This window comes from Bos indicus, chromosome X (assembly GCF_029378745.1).
Source record: "Bos indicus isolate NIAB-ARS_2022 breed Sahiwal x Tharparkar chromosome X, NIAB-ARS_B.indTharparkar_mat_pri_1.0, whole genome shotgun sequence".
Classification (NCBI taxonomy): Eukaryota; Metazoa; Chordata; class Mammalia; order Artiodactyla; family Bovidae; genus Bos; species Bos indicus.
In genome coordinates this window covers 134,307,081-134,332,982 of record NC_091789.1, presented here as the reverse complement: position 1 = coordinate 134,332,982, position 25,902 = coordinate 134,307,081, and the positions used below count along the sequence as shown (strand labels likewise).

Sequence of the window (25,902 nt, the reverse complement as noted above, 5' to 3'; positions counted from 1 at the left end):
AGCAACAGTTAGAACTGGACACTGAACAACGAACTGGTTCAAAATTGGGAAAGGAATATGTCAAGGCTGTATATTGTCACCTTGCATTTAACTTTTATGCATAGTACGTCAAGCGAAATGCTGGGCTGGATGAAGCACAAGCTGGAATCAAGACTGCTGGGAGAAATATCAATAACCTCAGATATGCAGATGACACCACCCTTATGGCAGAAAGGAAAGAAGAACTAAAGAGTCTCTTGATGAAAGTGAAAAAGGAGAGTGAAAAAGCTGGCTTAAAACTCAACATTCAAAAAACGAAGATCATGGCATCCGGTCCCATCACTTCATGGCAAATAGATGGGGAAACAATGGAAACAGTTGAGAGACTTTATTTTGGGGGGCTCCAAAATCACTGAAGATGGTGACCGCAGCCATGAAATTAAAAGACGCTTGCTCCTTGGAAGAAAAGCTATGACAAACCTAGACAGTGTATTAAAAAGCAGAGACATTATTTTGCCAACAAAGGTTCATATAGTCAAAGCTATGGTTTTTCCAGTAGTCATGTATGGATGTGAGAGTTGGACCTTAAAAAGGGCTGAGTGCTGAAGAATTGATGCTTTTGAACTGTGGTGCTGCAGAAGACTCTTGAGAATCTTTTGGACTGCAAGAAGATCAAATGAGTCCACCCTAAAGGAAATCAACCCTGAATATTCATTGGAAGGACTGATGCTTCAGCTCCAATGCTTTGGCCACTTGATACAAAGAGCCAACTCATTAGAAAAGACCCTGGTGCTGGGAAAGACTGAAGGCAGGAGAAGAAAGGGGACAACAGAGGACAAGATGGTTGGATAGTATCACTGACTCAATGGACATGAGGTTGAGCAAGCTCTGGGAGACGGTGAAGGACAGAGAAGCCTGGTGTGCTGAAGTCCATGGGGTCGCAAAGACTGAGCAACTGAACAACATGTACTTATACATATAAACTGTTCCTTTATTCTCTCTCCTTTCCTCACTATACCTGGCATCCCCCGCCCCTTCCCTGTAGATGAGAATATTATAAAAAAAGCTCCAAAGGTAGTTTCTTTCTGGTCTAAATAAAAACAAATTGACTTCTGCTACACTATCTGCTCCTCCAGGAAAATCAAAATATGACCCTCCAAAGCCAGCAAGACTGACTCACCTCTAAACTGTTAGGCTTTTCCATGAAACAAAAAATCACCCAAACAGAACAAGAGATTTTAAAATGAAATTTTTTAACATTTCGAAGCTAAAAATGAAATGCAAAGAAAACCTCCAGAAGGTACTAATAAGGGCAAATGCCAGAACTCCACAGCAAGCATAATACTTAGCAGTAAGCTAGGAGAAGCATTTCCACCCGAGTCAGATGTTCCTCCTCCACCTGCTCCATAGGGCAGCCCAGCCACTAAGGAGAGCAGACACGTGGAGGAAAAACTATCAGGAGCAGGGGGGGGACACCTATACCACTGCCATTTGTAGATAGCTTATTTACCTTTAAAATTGAAGAAAATTGACTGAAATACTATAAGAATTAATGACAGTTTAGTAACATGACTTGATTATGCTAGACCTACAAAAAAATTAAAAAGCCTGTCTATATAATACTGTGTGTGTGCACGCACGCTCAGTTGTGTTCAACTCTTCGTGACCCCATGGACAGGAGCCCGCCAGGCTTCTCTGTCTGTGGAATTTTCCAGGCAAGAATACTGCAGTGGGTTGCCATTTCCTACTCGGGGGGATCTTCCTGACCCAGGGACTGAACCTGCCACTCTTGTGTCTCTTGCACTGGCAGGCAGATTCTTTACAACTCTGCCACCTGAGTGTACAATAGTACAGTCATAACAACATGAAATGGAGAAAGAAGGCTACAATTTCTAAAAGCAATACAAATTACACACAAAACAATCCAGGAATTCACCTAACACGAATGTGTAGCACCTCACAGTGTGGTACTGGCATAAGAACAGATGTACAAATCTATGGAACAGAATAGAGTTCAAAGTTCAAAGCACATACATAAAGTAAATTCATTTCTGACAAAGAGGTCAAGGGAATACAATGAGGGAAAAGTATAGTCTTTTCAACAAATGGTATTACAACAACTGGCTATCTATATGGAAAAGAGTGAACCTTGACTCATACAAAAATTAACTGAAAATGAAGTAAAAAACCTACATATAAAAGGTAAACTATAAAATATCCAGAAGGCAGCATAAGAAAAAATCTTGCTAAACAGGAGGAAGACAATTTATGACAGGTTACTGAAAGTGGTATTCATAGAAGGAAAAATCCTGATAAATTAGACTTTATTGAAATTTACAATGCTTGCTCTTCAAAAGAAAAGTCATTAATTCCACATATTATGAGATATGAGTCAACTAAAACAGTCAGACTCACAGAGAGTAGAATGGTGGTCGCCAGGGGCTAGAGGGAGGGGGAAATGGGGAACTGCTGTTCGGACGGTATAAAGTTTCAGTCATGCAAGAGGAAAATGTTCCAGCTATCTGCTGTACAACATCATGCCTATAGTTCACGAGACTGTGCTGTACACTTCAAAATTTAAGAGGGTAAATTTCATGTTGTGTTCCTACCACAACTGTTTTTAAAAAAATAAAGAAAATGAAATGGCAAGCCACAGACTAAAAGCAAATGTTTACAATACATGTATCTGACAGAGAACTTGTGTGCAGATGTATGGAGAACTTTTATGATTCAGTAAGACAACACACAATACAATTAAAAAACAGACATTTCATAAAAGATACACAAATGATCAAAAAGCACATGAAAAGATGCTCAACATCATTAGTTATCAGGGAAGTGTGAACTAAAACCACAGAGATGCCATCATAAACCTGCTGGAATAAAATAAGCTGACAATACCAAGTGCTTATCAAGGATGCCAAGCAATGGGATCTCTCCCACACTGGTGAGAGTGGGCAATGGAGTAGCCATTTAAGAAAAGTTCAGCAGTTTCTTATCAAGTTAAATTTACCACACAATACAGCAATCCTACTTCTGGGTTATTTACTGGAATGAACTGAAAATTTACATTCACACAGAAAGTTGTATGTGAATGTTTATATTGGCCCTATTCATAATCACCAAAAGTTGGTAAATGGACAAAATATGGGATATTACCCAGCAATAAAAAGGAACAAATTAGTGATTCACACAACATGAGTGAATCTCATACGCTACGTGAAAAAAGTCAGACTCAGAAGGCTACATCATGTATGAAGCCATTCACAGGACTTTCTGGACAAGACAAATTTATAGGGACAGAAAACAAACCAGCAGTTGCCAGGAGCTGTGAGTGGTGGGAGGGGCTGACTACAAAGGGTCCATAAGGAATTTTTTGGAGTGATGGACTTCTTCTAGATCTTGACCATGGTGGCGGTTACATGAGTGCATGTATTTGTCAAAGCTTATAGAACTATATACTAAAAAGGGTGAATGTTATTCTAAATAAACTGCACTTAAATTTTTAAAGCATGGAATCAGCTCAAGAATTAATTAAGTAGATTTTTAAATGGAACAGAGTGTTCACAGACTTTTATTTGATTGAGGGAATTTATGATAATTTTTCCCAAATGTTTAGCCCATTTCTTAACATTCAACATCTCCTACCTCATACCATGCCCCTCAAATAATTTCCATGTGGATTAAAGACCCATGTATTTTTAAAACCATAAACATTTTAAAAGAAAAATTGTTTTTCTCTATTTTAAGGTAGAGACTCTCTCCTTTGTATCTTCAGAACTGCTAACAGATATGCATTTTTCCCCTCCCCCCCACCCCTCTTTTTCTTTTTGAAGTAATGGTACTCTTCCCAGTTTGTAGCATGTATCTGAAGTATCTTGGCACTCTCAGGCGGCGAAATGGAAAAATGTGTGTTGGTCGGTTTCATGTGAGCGATGAAAACGTTAGTCACACGGGAGCACCCAGAATGACCACGTTAGCCACAGAAGAGCAGCTTCTTCACCAGCTCTTTCTAACACCTGAACAAACTCACTTCGCCATTTCTGAAAGGCTGCTCCTGGTACCAGAAACACGGCAGCTCTCCTTTGCCTGCCAAACCCACCAATGAAATGCCATTTCTGAGATTTTTTCCTCCTTCTGCTGAACAAAATCATATCCATAATTAAAGTTCCTTCTTTGTTTCTTTTCTGTGTCACCAATCTTTTTTTTTTTTTTTTTTTCTAGAAAAGCACACACATCTGAAATCTGTGGGTTTGGGGCAAGGATTATTCACAAAGAAAACACTGATGCTGGTCCTGCACTTCTTCAGTGTTTTTCAACAGCAAAATCTGCTCTATCCCCCTTTTACTGAAAGTCACCTTGCCAGGATGTGGGAATGATAAAAGCAGAGGAAACCCGATAGGGGCTGGCATCGCACTGAGGCCCTGTAAAGCAATAACCCCTGAGCAGCTTCAAAATATGGCCACTTTTTTTTTTTCCAGCTTTGCACTTGAGCTGAAAAAGCAGCCAACTAAGCAGTGTCCAGCTCACTTTAGATCTTAACTAAGCAAAACTTCGGACACTAAACAGAACCCCCCCAAATCCTTTGGAAATGGCATACACTTTCGTCGCTCAACCCATAAACTATCACAAAATTAAACTTAATTGTATTAATAATTAAGCTCTTGATAAATTATTGATTTAAAAATACTGGCATACCATGTGTAACTGAGATTATACACATAGGCTTATCTCTTAAAATAGCTGAGGAGAAGTTAAGAGATGGAAGAAACTGCAACATTTAGCTAGTATTTACTTAATAAACCTTCACTCTCCATCACCCACCAGCTCCCAACCCAATCAAAGAAATGGGGTCCTTTTTCTGCCTATGGTGACTATTATTAGGATCAGCTACATAATTTATAGGGCCAATTTCAAAATAAAAATGCAAAGCTCCTTGTTCAAAAATTATTCAGAATTTCGACGGCCAACTGCAAAGCCCCTCATTCAAAAATTATTCAGAATTTCGACAAGCGACTGCATAACATTAAACCAAATACAGGCTGCATGTCCATGAAGCCAGCTCTATCAGATAATATATCTGACTCGTGACGCAGTAAGAAGAGTAAGGTGTTTTGCTACTAAATGAGTAGGAATCTTTGAAATTTGTGTATTTGGGGAGAAGGTGGGATTGTAAAGCCTTAGGATCTCCTCTCCCAATGTTCCTAAGGTTTTCAGTCTGTTGGACAAAAAGTACTTCTGCGGGGCCTGCCATGTGGTCCACGGAGCAGCAGCTGCATCTGGGAGCCAGTCACAAGTGCAGACGGTCGGGCCCCACCCCGGCCGGACCTACTGAATCAGAATCTGTAGTTTAACAAGGTCCCCAGGGAATTCGTATGGGAACAGTACACACAAAGAAGAGTCACTGTCGAAGCAGCCATGGAAAACCTCCGCCGCCTGCCTCATTTGGTTCTCAGGAAGTCCGTCAGCGCTCCTTCTCACCTGAAACGCTCCGGAGCCTGGACGCGGCAAGTCGCTGTCGAAAAGCGCTCACCCGAGGCCTCCAGCCCATCCTCACCCTCAGGCTCTTAGCTGCCGCTCCATCGCGCCGCGCCCGTAGCCACCTGCTCTGGGTGCAGTCTGACGCGGCAGCGCCCAGCCGTCCGGGGCCCGGGGCGCGTCCGCGCTCCTCGGGCTCCGCCGCACCCACTGAGCGGCGCGAAAAACTGAGTCCCCGCCAGTCGGTTCTCGAAGACCGCCGGCGCAAACACGGCTCGTGGCTCCTTTTCGCGGAGTGGGGGTGTGGGGGAGTAGGGGGGGAGTGGGGGGGGGGGCGGGGGAGAGCTGGAGTCCGTTTTAAGCTTCAGGGCACACACACCCCTCTCCCTCACAGAACGCGTCGCCAGAGCCCCTTTCTCGCGGCGCGCACTCTCTCACTGTCGGGGTGCCGGCCCCCGGAGCTCGGCCCTCGGCCCCCGCCTTTCAGGGCGGCCCCGGGCCCCAGCTCCGCCGAGCCTTAGTCGCGCGGAGGGAGCGTTCGTCCCGCCGTCCCGTCGCACTCTACGTCCCGGCGCTACGCCCCAGCCGCCCGCGCCCGTCGCCAGTTCCCCGGCCGGGTCGCAGAAACCCGCGGAGACAGACCCATCCCGGCGCGGCGCGCTTACCTGCCGGTCCCCGCCGACGGCCTCGCAGCTGGCGCTCTCCAGCCCTCCTTTTTCGCCTTCCCTCGGGCCGCGTCCCTCCTACTCCCGCCCGCGGGCTGGGTACCGCCCCCGCCGCTCCCGGACGGCTCGCCCGCCCGCTCTCCAGCTGCCTAACGCGGCGTGGCGCGTCCGGCGTTCGGCAGCGACGAGGCTAGGCGCGGAGGTGGGGAGCGGGCGGGGCGCGGAGGAAGAAGGGTGTGAGTGAACCGCCCGGCGGCCGAAGCCCGGCGTGGAGCTCAAGCTGGGGGCGGGGCGGCCCACCCCACCCTGCGGAGGTCCCCGCGACGCTTCCGGACTTCCTGGACCGCTTGCTCCTCCGACGCCCCGCATCCGGTTCGGCGTGCTCCTCGGGGACCCCAGACTCCACGCCCAGCCGCTCACCTTTAGGGGTCGCCCTGGTACCCCAATGCTTGTCCCACCACTTTCAGCACCGTGCAGTGTGATGGGTGGGAAACCCGAGGTTGCCCGTCTGCCACAATATTTCTGATGCAGAGGTCAGACCTCTTGGAAGGGGATTTGGAGAAGTCGGTAAAAAGAAAAGGTCCTGAGAATGAATTCAGCTCCATGGTTACCTGATACACCAGATACCTAGGAACTGGGATCCCCAGCGCAATGGCTGCTGGGGGAGGATGGGGTGGAATATTAAGTGAGTTGTTCCTGGTCCCCTCTACCTTTTCTGTCAGCATCTCCTACCTGTGCACAGTCTAGAATAAAAAAGTAGATCTGGACAGGATTTACACACCACCTAACCAGTGTTTGGAAAAGACTCTGATGCTGGGAGGGATTGGGGGCAGGAGAAGGGGACGACAGAGGATGAGATGGCTGGATGGCATCACTGACTCGATAGACATGAGTCTGAGTGAACTCCGGGAGTTGGTGATGGACAGGGAGGCCTGGCGTGCTGCCATTCATGGGGTCGCAAAGAGTCGGACACGACTGAGCAACTGATCTGATCTGATCTGAACCAGTGTTGCTGCTGCTGCTACTGCTAAGTCGCTTCAGTCGTGTCCAACTCTGTGCCACTCCATAGACGGCAGCCCACCAGGCTCCCCCGTCCCTGGGATTCTCCAGGCAAGAACACTGGAGTGGGTTGCCATTTCCTTCTCCAGTTACTGGATGATAAAATAGGCCTAGAGGAACTTAGCTCGGTCCTACAATAAGATTGGTTGTAGAGAGCAGGCACTCAAGGCCCTCTGGCCCCTTTTACACCCTCCCCCCACACTACCCTCTCCAGCCCTCCTCCTTGTAGTCAACTAACTCCAATATTTGCAAGATATTTTACCACTTTAAATGCACGCAGTCTCTTCCGCTAAAACCTACAGGAGAATATTCCATTTTTCTTTACCACCAAAATTCTGAATTGCATCCAGAGCTTTGGAGAGGATGTTTTAAAAGTGCAGATCTGCAGAGCACACTCGTGCCTAACTCTGTCATATTAAACACAACGCCCGTGAGAGATATACTCCGTGTTGCAGGAGGGATTGATTTTGTTTTGCAAACACCAATTAACACTCATAACAGTCTAGCTGGATAAATGAATGGAAAGTGTTTTCAGAGAGACTTTTGACTGGTTGGATTAAGGGGGAGTGGGTGACAGGAAGCTCATCCAGGTAACATAACAAGTTGGAAGCAGAATTATGATAAGGAAGAAAATAGTATTTTTATTCTACTTTTATTTTTTATTTATTTTTATTTATTTATTTTAATTGGAGAGCATAGGATGATTTGGGAGAATGGCATTGAAATGGTATTCTTAATAAACAGATTGAATGCTATTCCAAAGGGTTAAATTGTTCACATTTGCATTAACACTTACATATGTTAGAGAATATAGACTTCATGTTGTGTAGAACCACCAGAAATCTCATACACTGCTATTTGGCAGAATCAATTAAAAATGAGCACAAAACTACCCAATGTCCCAATTCCTCTTCTAGGTATATACTCAACAGAAGCTAGTGCATATGTCTACCAGAGGATAGGGAACAAGAATGTCCATAGCCATGTACTTGTAATAGCCTCAGATTGGAAACTACCCAAATGCCCATCAGCAGTAGAATGGATTGAAAACATTGCAGTGGTATCCTCTCAAAATGGAATACCAGACAGAGAATGTGCAAGCCACGGCTACGCTCAGTGTAGCCGGACCTCGGAAACAATACTGAGCAAAGGAAACCAGACACAAAAGCAGACATACTATGTGGTTCCGTTTATACAAAATATACAACAAGCAAAGACAATCTATGAAGTTAGAAGTCAGGATGGTGGTCACTGGGGAGTTGATGACTGGAAGGAGTTACAAGGATGATACGGAGGATTTATGGGGTACAGGCAATGTTTCTCGATCTGGGTGCCACTTACACGATCTGTTAAGTTTGTGAAAATTCATTGTGCTGTTCACCTATGATATGTGTACTTTTCTCTATGTATCTTTTACTTCAATAAAAAGTTAAAATATGTAGAGCTCATAGTAAAAGTTGCTTGAAATTCTTAGCAGCAGCAGCACCTCAGCTATCTGGGGCCAGTTTCCTGTTTTGTTTTTTTCTTCACATCCTGAGTTTTCCTCAGGGCTCATCTTAGGGAGCGACTGCAGTTTGATGGCTCCTAGATGGCAGGTATTCTTTTCCTTCCTGAGTTCCCTCAGGGCTCACCAGCTCACCTTCCCTGGTGGCTGGAATTGCTGATGACTATGACATCCTTTGTTCACCGATGTGGCAGGAAATATTCCATTTCTCTTGTTCTTTTGGTTTTTGGCCTCAAGGCATGTGGGATCCTAGCTCCCTACCAGAGATAGAACCCATACCCTCTGTATTGGAAGGTGAAGTCTCAACCACTGGACTGCCAGGGAATTCCCCAGTGATACAGTTTGATTCCCAGACCTCATTTGCTCAGGAAACATGGCAGCGACCTTTCGGGGAAGGCATAAGTCCTCGTCTTGTTGCTCCCTCCCACTGGTGGGCCCCGTGTAGGCAGCAAAGGGAGGTGGCAGAGGAGGGCAGCTCGCCCGTGCTCAGGGCCCAGCTCTTTCCTCAGAACTTGAAATGCAACTTTACCTGTGGCCAAATAGTCTAAAGATATACCACACAGTGGCCTCAAACAGATTCATTATTTTCCAGGGGAAATGAGCACAACAAGAACATGAGTGCAAGTCACAACAGTGGGAAGAGGAACTAGGCTGATGAACATACTTACGCAGTTTTTACATACTTTGTACTTTGTTACTAAACCCTCATGCCAACCCACTGTGGGTTGCACCTGAGGAAACTGAGGCATGCAGAGATTAAGTAGCTTCTCCTAAGATGCCCATCTATGATGTGGTAGAGCCAGGAATGGAATCAGGCAGTGTTATTCTCCAGTTCCTGTAATCTTAATGTCTGAATATAAAAGGTGGACTGTTGAGATGGCAAATGCATCAGATAGACAATCAGGAAATGTTTATCTGACAATCAGGAAATGAAGGATTTGGGGCCTACCAGTTTTGCCACAAACTAACTGGTGCAGTCACTTAGACTGCAGTTTCCCCATTTATAAAATATACATAAGGGGTGACAAGATCAATCTAAGCTCTAGTGGTAGTGCTAAGAGTTGGCGTAGGGTGTTTTAGGCCTCCACAATCTACACCAACATTCCAACACTCCAAATAAAAGGCATCTAACAAAAAGAATGTACTATATAAATAAAGGCTGAGCGCCGAAGAATTGATGCTTTTGAACTGTGGTGTTGGAGAAGACTCTTGAGAGTCCCTTGGACTGCAAGGAGATCCAACCAGTCCATTCTGAAGGAGATTTTATTTTATTTTATTTTTTCTGAAGGAGATTTTAAACCCTGGGATTTCTTTGGAAGGAATGATGCTAAAGCTGAAACTCCAGTAACTTTGGCCACCTCATGCGAAGAGTTGACTCATTGGAAAAGACTCTGATGCTGGGAGGGATTGGGGGCAAGAGGAGAAGGGGACGACAGAGGATGAGATGGCTGGATGGCATCACTGACTCGATAGACGTGAGTCTGAGTGAACTCCGGGAGTTGGTGATGGACAGGGAGGCCTGGCGTGCTGCGATTCATGGGGTCGCAAAGAGTCGGACACGACTGAGTGACTGATCTGATCTGATCTGATCTGACATAAATAAAAATCCCCTAGTCAACATGGTTCCCACTTCACACAAAATTGTAATCAGCTTACCAAGTTCTGAATTTCCCTAGAAATTCTGGAGCTACCACTGCTCAGAAGTCTCTTCTGGTTTAAGTCATTCATTCCTACAACAAACATTTTATTTTATTTTTAATGCCTACAGTATCGGTGAGGATAGCCTAGGTGATGCTGCAGTATGTGATTAAGTTAAAGTTGCTCAGTCATGTCTGACTCTTTGCGACCTCGTGGACTATACAGTCCATGGAATTCTCCAGGCCAGAATACTGGAGTGGGTAGCAGTTCCCTTCTCTAGTGGACCTTCCCAACCCAGGGATCAAATCCAGGTCTCCTGCATTGCAATCAGATTCTTTACCAGCTGAGGGATGCTGCAGTGCTAAGTTACTTCAGTCATGTCCGACTCTGTGCGACTCCATAGACGGCAGCCCACCAGGCTCCCCTGTCCCTGGGATTCTCCAGGCAAGAACACTGGAGTGGGTTGCCATTTCCTTCTCCAATGCATGAAAGTGAGAAGTAAAAGTGAAGTCGCTCAGTCATGTCCAACTCATCGCAACCCCATGGACTGCAGTCTACCAGGCTCCTCCGTCCATGGGATTTTCCAAGCAAGAGTACTGGAGTGGGTTGCCATTGCCTAACCATTCTCAAAGTCTCTATGGCCCAGGTGGCGCTAGTGGTAAAGAACCTGCTTGCCAATGCAGAAGACATAAGATCCCTGGGTCCAGAAGATCCCCTGGAGGGGGACATGGCAACCCACTCCAGTATTCTTGCCTAGAGAATCCCATGGATGGAGGAGCCTGGTGGGCTACGGTCCATAGCATCTCAAAGAGCTGGACATGACTGAGGTGACTTAGCAGACAGCATGCACAATGGAACAAAGGTTTATGTCTTACACTACATTGTCATTAAAGGTTGGAACAAGGAGCTCTACTTCCTGCAGTCACTCAGGGATCCAGGCTGACTGAGTAACCACCTTCTCAAACAAGGCAGATTGCTGAGTTAGAAGGAAAAGAAAGTTCTAGACCACAAGCATTTCAATGCTCCAGCCCAGAAGTGATCTGCAGCACTTCTCCTCCCAACTCACCAACTGGCACCATTCCTATAGTATCGCCCAGGCACAGAGAGCTGGGAAATGCAGCCCTACAAGGACCTAGGAAGTGGGGAGGTATGTCATCATACTTCATGCACTGATGACTATCCCACCTACTATGTACCGGACTCTGGGCAGATGAAGATGAGCAAGAGATGATCGCAGCCCTCCAGGCACTCACCTTCAGACCAGAGAAGTCTCTGGTGATGTGATCTCATCCTTTGTGGTGCAGGCTTTGGTGGACTTAGGTGAGAAACCAGTCACTGCTGGTGTGAGTGAGGTCACTGTGTGATACAGCAAAATTTTTTCTCCATAACATGGCTCTAGTTGTAATGGTGGTGAGCCTGTTGCACAATGCAAGAGACAAGGAAATCATACACTCTCATGGGAGGCAAAAAACTCTCTCATTTAAATACTGAAGGAAGACAGTTGGACATGGTGTCATTCTGTTCAGTGAAAGTTACAAATAGCAGTTGAATGAAAAATGAAACCAGACTTTGACCTCCACCAAGATGTGGATGATGAATCCAGCCCTTTCAGAGAATGTGTTCCAATTTGGGAGGGACTGAGCATGGGCCCATGCCAACACAGAAAACCAACCAGAGAATCCATAGAAAACTAAACACATCCCAGTAGATCTGCCCACTGGCATTAGCTTGTGCAACTCACCACCACATTTCCCGAAGGGAGCAATCCCAGGGCCTTGGGGTTGGGGTAGAGATGGGGAGTCATGAGGAAGATAAGCCCATCGGGTTCTTCAGTAGGACACAGGGGACAACACTGAGCCAGGCCACACCCAGCTCAGTCCCAACTGAAGGTTTCTAAACAGCAATGGCCCTTCTTATTTCTTAGAGGAACCCATGAAGTCCTGGACATGCAGTTTTAAACTGAATCTCTCAGTTTACCTGTCTCTGAAACCACAGAGCATATTTCAGGGGAAAACTCTGGACAGACATAGCCCTAGGGCACCCTTGTTTGTCTTGTACGTTCATTTTCTCCCTTGGGGAAGATCCTTTGAGAGTAAAACAAATACCCTGCTTCTCCTCAAACCTTCTTCCGTTCACTTTAGCAGCTGATCACACTTGCAACAATGATAACTGTGGTGTTCTAACTGTGTTTTTCATTTCTCTCATTCGTTCCATCTACATTAATTCATTGGAACTCTTTTATAGGTAAGAGTTGTATCTTCTCTCCCATTTCTTTATTCAATTACTTATTTATATCAGTATGGGCTCACAGGTAATTATTAGTCTTTGCTTTATAATTCAAAGCTATCATTATTTACTTTGTTATCAAATTATCTTGGCTTCAGTTATTGAGAGCTCTTTCAGGTTGGTTCCTGTGTCCCATTTTTTTTCAAGAACTTTTTTACTTTCTGGAAACAATATATTCCAGGCTCACCTTGTGTATTACTCCACTTTTTTCATTTCACCTAAGATGTCTTAAGTCCCCCTCTCTTTTAAAAAAGATTATTTGTGTATTTTTTGTCAGTTCACCACGTGGGGACCCATTGCATGAAGTCATGTTCCATTTTATTTGTCCTAAGTTGCTTTTCCTGAGTTGTAAGTCATTCTAGCTGGGTCTAGTGTTTGAGAACTTGGTGGAAAAACATGCCTGTTAACTAAATACATCCTTCATCATATTTTTGGTATGCCCACTGGCCCCATACTTCCTTGGTCTCATAACTTCTTTGTAGTTATGACATTTTTGGCTATAAGTACAAGAAACCACAAATCCAACTAGCTTAAATCATAAGAAAATGTGTTATTTCTGGGAATAGGCACAGTGCGAGGGTTCTGGCTCCTTTTCACTATTACCGTTTCAGTTCTGTCCTCAGCCTAGTTTCCCTCATGGTTGTGTGTTGGCAATCACCTGCAAAGAAGGCAACCTCACTTGTGTATCCAAAGGAATAAGGGAAGGAGCAGGGTCCTGGAAGCAAGGTTAGGGAAGGAAAAATCTTCCTTCAACTATGGCTTCAATAGCCTTCTCTTCAGTCTGATTTGGGCCAAATTCAGTCACATGACTGGACAAGTTCAGCTACCAGGGGAATACCAGACACTGATTGGCTTAAGCCTGGATTCAGGACCCAGTAACTATCAAGGAAAATGATTAACATGACTAGTGAGGACAGGTAGTTCTCAGACATAAGCCTGCATCACAATCAGCAGACAGGCTTATTAAAATACAAACTGCACGGCTCCCAACCCCTGAGTTTCTGATTCAGTAGTCTTGGGGAGGTGGAGGGCAGGGGTCTTGAGAATTTCCTTTTCTGATTGTACATTTCTAACAAGCTCCCAAGTGATGCTGATATTGTTAGCCTGAGAACCACACTTAAGAGCACCACTGGATAGACTCATCAGACTGACTCTGCAGCTGGGGATGGGATCAATGTACCCTGAGTCATATGAGCTGCTTGGGGGAAGCATGAATGCCTGAAAAAGACTAGAAGAGAGGAATGGGTTGAAGGTAGACAATCAGCTGGTGTCTGCCAAACCAATGCTCCTCAAACTTTAATGTGCCTCACTTACACATCTTCCTAAAATGAAGATTCTGTTTCAGTATGTGTGGAGTGAGACCTGAGAGGCTGCTCTTGGTTCTTAAACCCCACTCTGAAGGCACAAGCACTATGCCCTCTTTTCCCTGGTTCAGGCCTTCACTCCCTCATAGCTACATGCTGCAGTAGTGTTCTGACAGACGCCCATGTACTTCTGTTGTGACTGGTCCCACTGGCTCCTCAGACCAGCCCACAGCAGTCCTTCCAACTTATGTTACTTGCTTGTTTTGTTTACTATCTATCTCCCCCAAACAATAGAAACTAAGTTTCATACATCCCATAAGGGCAAAGTTGTTTTTGTTGTTGTTTTCACTATTTTTGTTACTGCTGTGTCCCCAGTGCCTAGCTAGACCTGTCCCTGCCACCTGCTGCTGCTGCTGCTGCTAAGTCGCTTCAGTCGTGTCTGACTCTGTGTGATCCCATAGACGGCAGCCCACCAGGCTCCCCTGTCCCTGGGATTCTCCAGGCAAGAACACTGGAGTGGGTTGCCATTTCCTTTTCCAATGTCCCTGCCACTTAGTTGATAGTTAATAAGTATTTGATGAGTGAATGACTGTGTGAATCATATATTCATATAAGAGAAGGTGATGCTTTTGTTTTTCTATCAGGTAACTTCCTGGAGGGCATTGGCCTTACCTGAGTAGATACACTAAAGGAAAAGTGTACATGGCCTCTTAAAAACTTATACTCTGTAAAACCTGTAGTGCTGGAAACTTCCCTTGACCCTTTGCTCTGCTCCCTCCTATCTGTACACTCAAGAGGAGGAGAAGGGCAAACTAATGAAAGCTTCATAAATGTTGGTGCCAGGGCTTTTCTTCTCTTCGGTTTGCCTCTGGATGGACCACGTCCCCAGGGCAGGCTGGGCAAATCATTGGAAAACAGGCTCCTAAATAGAGTTTCCAGGGACACTCTGGAACACTGCTGCTCTCTTCTTCCACCTGAAAATAAAAGTTCAAAAAACGCAAGTTATTCTCCAAGTCACCAGGTTAGGTGCCCAGTTTCCCTCCGGGGAACTTCTGCCCTGGCAAGAACAACAATAAAATCCCTTTCTCCCAAGCAGAGAGGTGGGACTGTTAGGAATAACTGAAATCCCCTGCTTTTTGTTTCATCCTCTTTATTCCTTCACTCCACCAAGCGAAATGTGATAGTAGTGTAATTTCTGTAGCTTTTCTAAGAAATTCCTCTTTGCTGGCACATAAAAAGGACTCTCCTGGATCCCTGCCACTGGCTATGGAGCTTTAACACATTGTTGTTGGCTCAGCTGGGGAGCCAAGATGAATAAAATATTCTCTAAACTCCTGTGGAAACACACAGCAAGTGTTTCCAACCATACTGTATTATTTGACCCAAAATATTTTTTCCCCTTCTATTTGCCAATCCATGTGTTACTTCCCTCAAAACTCCAAGTGGCCCTCCTTTCTCAAAGCCCACAGCCCCCAAATTACTGAGAGGACCTAAAGCACCTTCTAACTAGTTTTGTGAACTTTAGCAAGTCACCAAACTTTTCTGGGTTTCTAGTTCCACATACATGGAAAGAGCTATATTAAAACAGTTTCTCAAACTTTAGTGTGGATTGACATCATCCAGAGGGCTTGTTAAAACTGATGGCTGGGTGCTTTCTCCAGACTTACTGATTCAGCAAGTTTAGGATAGGATTCCAGGGTTGGTGTCTCTAACAAGTTCCCAGGTGAGGCCAAGGCTGCTGGTATAGGAATCACACTTGAGAGCCCCTGTACTAGAAGAACTCAGAGGTTCCTGTTGCTTGTTCATTCAATAAGTCTGTAAGTCTGAGTAGGAGCTCTCTTGGGTGTGTGACAGAAACTTGACTAAAACCGAGTTAAGTAAGGAAGGGAATCTATCAGTGCACACATCTGGGAAGGACAGACGTGGAATGAATTCTGGATACAGGAATTCAAGTTATATCATCAGATCTCTGTCTCAGCAATTGGTCCCAATCCACTCCCTTCTCACAGGGCTTCTTCATGCTAAGTTGCACGAGACAGGGTTGTAGACAATCTAGCTTCTGTTAGCCCAGACAGCAATCCCGGAGAAGAAATATAACTGCTGCCTCCTGGTTCTGTGTACAATAATCTCAGGGACAGATTCTCACTGGCCCAGCTTGGACCATCACATGGTGAGGGGAATAGAGTATTATGATTGGTTAAGCCTAAGTCACATGCCTCCACTTGAAGTGAAGGGCTAGAGCATTACAATGGGCAGGACCCTTCTCAGATTGTAACCTCTTTATCCTGTTCACTGCTATATTTTCAGGATCTAGTGTCTGGTATATAACAGGTGCTTAACAAATATTTGTTGAATGAGTGGATGAATCATTTCATGAATAGTGTAAACTTTTTTTTTTTTTGGAGGGTCTATAACTTTATTGGAGAATCAGCAGTTCTCATCCACATTAACTGTCTATAGATTTTTGAAAGTGGCAACAGGTACATAGGTAACCAATGTGTAGAGCTTGTTTGGTGAATCTTCACCTTCTTTAGGTTTTCTGGACAACTGCACATGGATATGGTATGGGACATTCCTTATTCTTTTGGCCCAGATGGCTTTACTGAGCCTGGTGTACACCTGGGGCTCCCATCTTCTTGATGACAAATTTCTGGATTTCTTTGAGTGCCTAAGGGGCACGCTTCTTGAACTCACTCCATGGATGCGTTTGTGAACGTTGATAGTTTATTCTCTGTTTACCACCTTGTCAATGGCAGACAGGCCCTTCTTGCTGCCCTTCTTTGTGGGAGCCATTCTGCCGGGCCTGGGTTGGAAAGAGTGTAATCTTTCCTTAGTGAACCTAGAAATCTTCAAAATTGGTGATCTTATGCACACTGAGGATAGGTGTGAAATTTATTGAGATATTCACATGATTTTACCCAGCCAAAGTACAGTTTGTTGTTTTTTTCTTTGTTAAAGTTTCTTCCAAGCAGAAACTAGAGGAATTATGCTAAGACCCATCATATCCACTAACCCTTACATTCTTTTGGCTTTTTGAGGCTTATTCTGATCCTGCTTTGTCTCTGGAAACACAGTCAAGTACACTTTTTCCTCAAAATAAAGTAAATTACTTTAATTTAGATTATCTTTAGTGTCTTAGAGTGAGTACCCTGTAGGCTTTTGTTACTTGAAAGTTTAATAAAGTTTAAATTAAGGTGTTTTTTTCCAACAAAGATAAACATCTCCCCCTCCCAACCCCAGCCTGTATTAGAGTGGCTTCCTTTCAGGATATTGACTGAATCAGGGGTCTTGGTTTCTTTGTTACAAACACTGACTCCTTTGGGGGGAGGGAGGCTCAATTTCCTTATTTCTAAAAGAAGGGGGTTGATCCAGATCAAAGCTACTCAGACTTGACTGCCCATTACAATCACCGAGGAGCTTGAAATAAATACTGACGCTTAGCACCATCCTTAGAGAATCTGATTTAAGTGGTGGAGCCACCAGTATTTTTAAAGCTCTTTAGGGGACTTCCCAGGCAGTCCAGTGGTTAAGACTCTGCCGGCCCAATGAAAGGGGTGCAGGTTCTATCCCCGCTTGGAGAACTAGGACCCCACATGCGATGGGGCCAAATTTTTTTTAATATTTTATTTTATTTAAAAAATTTATTTTAATAAAATAAAATGAGTTTGAGCAAGCTCTGGGAGATGGTGAAGGACAGGGAAGCCTGGCATGCTGCAGTCCACGGGATCACAAAGAGTTGGACACGATGAGCGACTGAGTGAGCGAGCGAATATACAGCCAGAGCTGAGAACTACTGGCTAGATGATTCTAATTTTAAAATGTAGAGTTAGAGTCAGAATGCCGACCTCACTATTTAGGCAAATCACTTAATCTCCCTAGGACTCAGTTTCTCTATTTGCAAAATGGAGACATTAGTAGTACACTGAGTTATCATGAGAATTCAATGACAGGATCCAACCAACATTTTGCTATCCAAAGTTTAGTTCACAAACCTAACCAGTGGTTTCTGCATTACTTGGGTGCTTCTTAGAAATGCAAAATCTCAGGTTTCCCACCCCCAGACCAACTGAAACAAAATCTGCATTTTAAAGATCCCCAAATGATTCTACATGATTCTTAAGGGCTTCTCAGGTGCCCCAGTGGTAAAGAATCTGCCTTTAAGCAAGAGAGGAGGGTTCAATCCCAGGGTCGGGAAGATTCCCTGGAGTAGGAAATGGCAACCTGTGGCAGGGAGGAAGCCAATTCTGACTCCATGCTGGAAACTGTTTCTTTGACTTGCTTTTGTTATTATACTCATACTCAATGGCTTGCCTGGACCCTGCCCCTCTACTTGACTGTAAACTAAAGTGCCTTCATTCTGCTCATGGAGAGAGAATTTGTCCCTGCCCACCTGTGAATAGAAGAGATTAACATACCCCTTCTGAAGGCTGGCCATTCCCTTGGAGATGTTCTGCAATACTGAAGACCCTTCACTTCACTTCCCCACTGCATCTCCCTCTCTGTTCTACCATTTGACTTTAGTTCCTCATTGCTTCTTTCTCTCTCATCTATAAAAGTACCTGGCATCCAGACCCCAGTAAGACGGTTATTTTGAGGTGCTAGCCTGCCATCTTCTTGGTCAGCCGGCTCCCGGATTAAAGTCTCTTCCTTGCCTCAAGACCTCGTCTCCCAGATTGATTGGCCTATCGTGTGGGAAGCAGAGCGAGCTTGGACACGGTAACAGACCCACTCCAGTATTCTTGCTTAGGAAATCTCATGCACAGGGGAGCCTGGCGGGCTACATGGGGTCTCAAAGAGTCAGAAACGACTGAGTGACTGAGCACCAAATGATTCTTATTCATGCTACAATTTGAGAAGCACTGGCATTGAGGATTTAGTAGACTATCCAGCACACAGTAAAGGTTCAGTGTTGGTCGTTACTAATATTTATACTGATAATTCTCAAGATAAATTATTCTATTTCTATCCCTGCCTCTCAAATTTTTTCTGGACCCTCTCATTAATATTTTAGTCTTTGTACCATTTTTTAACCAAAATAAACATTTATTCCCAAAGTTACTCATTATTAATGATGTAAAATACAAATGTTTTAATTATAAGTGGAGAAAACCCAATAACGAAGTTTGGGATTATATTTTTGTAAATTAAATTGAAAATATTTCTCCATTGCCTATCTTCAGTGCCCTTGACAGCCATATAGTTCTTTCTCAGTTTAGAAAAATAAAAATGTCACAAAATTAGGACTGGTCTTTAAAACTATCATGCTTGGTATATTCTATTTTAATGCAGAGTTTATTCAGAGAACAAAAAGATCATTAGTTTAACTTTTTTTTTAATTTTTTAAAATTTAAAAGAAGAGACTTTAATCCGGGAAAAGTGAAATTCCACAACCAGAGAACCCAATGACATCGTGATTAAAAAAAAAATTCCATGTTTTCTGGACTTACAGTTTACCATATTACCAAACAAATTCATAAATCAACACAACCCTAAACCCCAAGCTCATTGAATATAGCATTGGCCACCTGAGACTTCACCAAATCAGTCTCATTTTATAAGACTATTTTCTGATTCTTCTAACATTTATTTTTACTTACTGGTTTTTGCCTAGAAGATTGTTAAATATTTTAGTGACCATGAATTTTCTGACACAGACCAATTTCTTCCATATTCTTCAGGCTCAATCAAGAGAGAACTCAGACACAGATACAAAGACCTTGATGTTCTGTGGGAGGAAAAGAAAATCTATGCTTTCCTTCCCGACATAAGCCTTCTGTTCTATTTCAGAACACTCAAAGACCTTGGCTGAAGCATAAAGATCTAAGAATGCTGCTGCTTGTAATCTTGGTTCAACATATTTCAGTTGATATTGGCTGTTGATACCCATGTCTCTGAGGGTGGGAGCTTTGATTGGCACCTATGTGAATAAGGAAGCAAAGACCACCAGCTACAACCCTAATCACTCCATTTCCCTCCCTTACAAAGGCAGATTTTTTTTGGTATCTGCTTATGAAAGTTAAGGATATTTCTTGTCTTTAGAGAACAGAATTGTTAAGCCTGATCCTCTCATTTTCTTGCTACTTCAAGTGTGGTCCTACGACCAGTAGTGGCACCTATCACCTGGGGGCTAGCTAGAAATGCAGAGTCTCAGGACACACTCCAGGCCTACTTCATCAGAATTTGTGGTGCTTTTTGTTTTTATTTTATATCTTTTTTTTTTTTTAAAACAAGCAATTTTGGGACTTCCCTGGCTGTCCAGTGGTTAAGACTTCGCACTTCCACTGCAGTGGGCGCAAGTTTCATCACTGGTTGGGGAACTAAGATGCCACAAGCTGGGTGGAGCTGCCAAAAAAGTATCATGCCATCCCTTTCCAAAACAGAACTGGTATTTTCTTTTTTTTAATGTGGACCATTTTTAAAGTCTTTATTGAAATTTTTACAATACTATTTCTGTTTTATGTTTTGTTTTTTTTTTTTGGCCATGAGACATATGGGATCTTAGCTCCCAGACGAGGGCTCAAACCAACATCCCCGGCATTGGAAGGTGAAATCTTGACCAGTGGGCCACTTGGAAGTCCAAGAAATGGTAGTTTCACAAGATCCCCAAGTGATTTGTATGGACATAAAAATTTAAGAAATACTGTTTTAGACACTTTTATACAATATCTTCTTACTCCATATTTTAAAAAATTGATTTAGGAGAGTATTGATAACTTATCCTGAATATTTTTCCCCTCAAAAGAAATTTTAAAAACTCCCAAATATTAATGTCTTCCATTTTCCCTCATTTGGAGGGAATACTTTTCCCTACATTATCCCCCTTGATTTTCTCATTTTTAGTCATACATTTTATTCATCATTCCAGAAAGTGATTCTGTGAAAAAAGAGGGTGTAAGACTGTTCCTCAGAGCCCCCAGGGACCAAGTGTAAAACCATCAGTCACACCCCTTATGAGGCAACTAATTCCTTATTGTCAATGTGAAGTTCTTTTGTATCCTCAAGGATGGCTTTCACAAACAGAAAATATTAATCAGAGTCTGATTTGGTTCATGGAAATAAAATTTGATTTAAATTAAATTAGCAAATTTTAAAACAAAAACTAAGATCTTTCTTTAGCTTTTAAGATCAACTTACAAATCTTTTTGTTTCTTTATAAATGTAATTGTATTTTATCAGTAATTTTACAGGGCCTTTGCCAATTAATTAAGTTCTTTTAAAAAATTTTAAGCCAAGTTTATACATTTAATAGATTTTATTTTCTGTTTAAAAATATCAGTGGTTTCTTAACAAAGAACCTCAAGATTGTAGCTGATTCTAATAAATCTAATAAATTAATCTTCTAAATAAGTTCTTTCAAATGTCCTAATACGGTTTGCAAACTTGGTAAACTAGTCATCACTAGCCTAAATCAATTAGTCATGTTCACATTTTAAGTTAGAAACATAAGGCCAATTTGTTAGACAATTAAATACTCAAAATTATCTTAAACATTGCAAGTAGATATACACAAAGAATTCCCACATATAAGACAAAAATATTTATACTGTAGGTCTGATTTATTTCTCTAGCTCTACACTTAACTGTAAATCTTCATAGGGTGAAAGCAGAGGTTCTCAAAGGGCTTCCCTAGTGGCACAGTTGGTAAAGAATCCACCAGCTAATGCACGAGATGCAAGGGACGTAGGTTCCATCCCTGGTCAGGAAGATCCCCTGGAGGAGGGCATGGCAACTGACTCCAGTATTTTTGCCTGGAGAATTCCATAGACAGAGGACCCCAGTGTCCTACAGCCCACAAGATCTCAAAGAGTTTGGCGCAACTGAGCACACACAACAACCTCAACAAAACATTCTCAAGCGAGGGTAATTTTGCCTCACAGGGCACATTTGCCAATGTCCAGGGACATTTTTGTTGTCATAATCTGAGTTGGGGAGAAGTTCTGCTGGCATCTAGTGGATAGAGATCAGGGATGTTGCTACCCACCCTACAATGCAAAGGACAGTTCCCCACAACAGAGAATTATCCAGTCCAAAATACCAGTGGTGCCAAGGTGGAGAAACCCTGGGTTAAAGGTACCATTTAAGGAGACAATGGTGTCATTGCAAGCAATTTGGGGCCACACACCAAGTGAAATTTGGAGTTATCTTCTCAGCTGACTGAGATTTGGTCAGAATGTTAAGTCTGGAGCTACACACATTCATAACGATCTTTATTACAACTAAACTGCTTTACTGTGCCTACTCCCCTCCCCACGTTTTTTCATAATGGCTATCCCAGCAGAAAACTCCAAGTTCAGATTCCATAAATGAGGTCAGTTTTGCCCTCAGAATCCCCTGAGTAAGTTCAAGTCAAGGCTTATTTACTTTTGTAACTTCTTTTATCTTTTTCATCTGATAAGAGTCAATAAAAAAAAAAAAACTTTCAATCCAGAGTGCTTTATTTCACTGTTATGAAATTTTATCCTATCTCAAAGGGCTGAAACACTTGAATGCCTCTTACTGGATTCTATTTGTCAAGTTTACTCTGGCTAGATGATCAAGTTCTAAAGTTATTGTAATACCAATTGTACGTATATATGTAAATTAATTAGTAAAATTATGCTATATTAAAGTATATAATGGCCTTCCCAGGTGGTGCTAGTGGTAAAGAATCCACTTACAATGCTGGAGACCTGGGTTTGATTCCTAGGTCGGGAAGATCCCCCGGAGAAGGGCATGACAACCCACTCCAGTATTCTTGCCTGGAAAATCCCATGGACAGAGGAGCCTGTTGGGCTACAGTCCATGGTGTCACAAAGAACCAGACATGACTGAAGTGACTTAGCACACACTCAAAGTAGATAATAATAGCATATATGATATGTATAGTATATATACATTATGCTGCTGCTGCTGCTAAGTCGCTTCAGTCATGTCCGACTCTGTGCGACCCCATAGACGGCAGCCCACCAGGCTCCCCCATCCTTGGGATTCTCCAGGCAAGAACACTGGAGTGGGTTGCCATTTCCTTCTCCAATGCATGAAAGTGAAAAGTGAAAGTGAAGTCGCTCAGTCGTGTCTGACTCTTCGAGACCCCATGGACTGCAGCCCACCAGGCTCCTCCGTCCATGGGATTTTCCAGGCAAGAGTACTGAGTGGGGTGCCATTGCCTTCTCCATATATACATTATAGGTATATATAAATAATATATATTATTTCATGTCCACTATGTGCCAGGTGCTAATACTGTACATTAATATTGCTCTAGACATAAGAATCACAGTTTAAATTGGCTTATAGGTTCTTGTCTTTCTCTCCATACCCTCAAACTAATCAAGCTTTCCTATCCATTCATTCAGCAAGTATTTATTGAGTATCTATTATGTGCCAGATACTGTGGGAGGTGCTAAAGCTGAGGAAGGGGCCAAGATATACATATTCTCTACTCTCATGACATTCCATTCTAAGGCTGTTTTTAGGATTAAATGAGATAATATATGACAGCCCTTTATACCACCTAAATCACCATGCAAATTCTAAAGATTCAGGCATACAGAGGTTACAGAATATCCAAGTGGGAAAACTTTGTTATCTACAAGGTTTACAGTCATCTCAGGGTTGAATTCTGCAAAGTTTCAATTCTTTCTTCTTTATAACAAAAATCACAAATAAAAAAAAATCACAAATAAACTTGGTTACACTACTCTTGAGTGTGAATGAATAGGGTAGACACAGCCACTAAGAGAGGCTCTACCAACTGCAGTCTATGATGTTCAAAATGGCCCAGAGGGCCAACATCCAGCCAGCAGGTGGGGGGAAGACAGGGAGGACTGTGAATGAGTAGTTGTTTTTTAAATATTTATTTATTTACTTTTGGCTATGCTGGGTCTTTGCTGCTGAGCAGGCTTTCTCTAGCTGCGGTGAGCCGGGACTACTCTTCGTCATGGCACACAGACTTCTTGTTTCGGTGGTTTCTCTTGTTGCAGAACGTGGGCTTAGTCGCTCTGAGGCATGTGGGATCTTCCCAGACCAGGAATCGAACCTGTGTCCTCTGAATTGGCAGGAGGATTCTTAACCACTTGACCACCAGGGAAGTCCATGAATAAGTAGTTTTATGAGCCAGGTCTGGATGGTGCACTTCACTTTTGCTTGCATTTTATTGGTCAAGCTAGAGCTCAGCTATATGGCATATACTGCAGGGAGGCTGGGAAATGTAGTTCACCTAGGTGTTCAGGAGGAATAAGATCTAGTTTTAGTGATCAGCTAGCCACTCTCTAGCACCTTCATACATGGAAGATTGATTATTACGGTGAACAGGGATATATGAAAACCCTATACTGTGCATCTTAAGTCTTGATACTTGATTCATTTTATACTTCTGAAGCTTAAGACTTACATGTAAAAGAAAGGATAACACGTATGTATGTTAATTTTTTAGGGCAACTCTCTCTGCCTCTTAGAGCCACAGTATTTTCACTTATAAAAGAAAACATTGAAATAATAAAGATTAGAGCATACATTAATAAAATAGAACAATAGAATCAATGAAACAAAAGTTGGTTCTGTGATAAGATCAACAAAATTAATCAATCTTTAGCTATATTGACCAAGATAAAAAGAGAGAAGACTCAAATTAATAAAATCAGAAGTGAAAAGGGGACATCATCATTTACAGTAGCATCAAAAAGAATAAAACACTCAGGAATGAAATTAAAGAAAGAAATGAAAACATATTCTGAAAACTCCCAGGTGGTGCTAGTGGTAAAGAACCCGCCTATCAATGCAGGAGACCTAAGAGACATAGGCTCGATTCCTGGGTTGGGAAGATCCCCTGGAAAAGGAAATAGCAACCCACTCCAGTATTCTTGCCTGGGAAATACCATGGACAGACGAGCCTAGCAGGCTATAGTCCATAGGTTTGCAAGGAGTCAGACATGACTGAAGAGACTTAGCACATTCTGAAAACTATAAGACATTGTTGAAAGAAATTAAAGACCTAGCCAAATGAACAGATATTCATGTTCATGGATCAGAAGAATTAAATTGTTAAGATAGCCATAGTCTGCAACTTGACCTATACATTAAATGCAAAGCCTAAGATGGCTGTTTTTACAGACATTGACAAGCTGTTCCTAAAATTTATATGGACATGTTGAGGACCCAGAATAGCCAAAACAATCTTTAGAAAGAATAACAAATGCGGACTTAAACTTACCAACTTCAAAACCTAATACAAAACTACATTAATCGATAAAGTGTGGTATTGGCATAAGGACAGACACATATATAGATCAATGGAATAGAATTAAGAGTCCAGAAATAAACTTTCACATTTACAGTCAATTGATTTTCAACCAGGGTGCCAAAACAATTCTGTAAAGCAAGAAGAGTCTTTTCAACAAATGGTTCTGGGACAACTGGATACCCACACACAAAGGAATTAAGTTGGATTACTGCTACACCATATACAAAAGTTAACTCAAAATGAGTTAACTTTTGAAGTTAACTTCAAGACTGAAATATGAAAGCAAAAGCTGTAAAACTGTTGGAAAAAATATAGGCCTATGTCTTCCTGGCCTTGGATTAAGTAATGATTTCTTAGACATGATACCAAAAGCACAAACAACAAAATAAAAAATAGATGAATGATACTTTATTAAAATTAACAACTGTTGTGCTTTAAAGGACATCATTAAGAAAATAACAAGAACAATAAACAAGATTAAAAGACAACCCTCAGAATGGGAAAAAATAATTGCAAATGAAACAACTAACAAAGGATTAATCTCCAAAATACACAAAAAACTCATATAGCTCAATATTAGAAAAATGAACAGCCCAATCAGAAAATTGGCAGAAGACCTAAACAGATGTTTTTTCCAAAGAAGACATACGGATGGCTAATAAATACATGAAAAGATGTTCAGCATCACTAATTAGAGAAACGCATATCAAAACTATACAAGGAGTATCACCTCACACCAGTCAGAATGGCCATCATTAAAAATTGTAG

General features: G+C 42.6%; 1 protein-coding gene and 1 pseudogene across 10 annotated transcripts in view; both read right to left on the bottom strand.

Moving 5' to 3' along the window:
- The window catches only part of ADGRG2 (adhesion G protein-coupled receptor G2), a 127,638-nt gene extending 121,335 nt beyond the window's left edge, over positions 1-6,303 (bottom strand). For 5 of the 10 annotated variants that reach the window (XM_070784656.1, XM_070784663.1, XM_070784658.1 and 2 more), the window contains exon 1: positions 6,123-6,303. The gene's annotated coding sequence lies outside the window, so the exon portion shown is untranslated. Of the gene's footprint in view, positions 1-5,460; positions 5,692-6,122 lie in introns of those variants that run through there. The other 5 variants (XM_070784655.1, XM_070784659.1, XM_070784661.1 and 2 more) reach the window with 3 other exon arrangements.
- A 9,675-nt stretch (positions 6,304-15,978) lies between these two features.
- On the bottom strand, positions 15,979-16,706 carry LOC109554945 (large ribosomal subunit protein eL31-like; annotated as a pseudogene).
- Between the last annotated feature and the right edge of the window lie 9,196 nt (positions 16,707-25,902).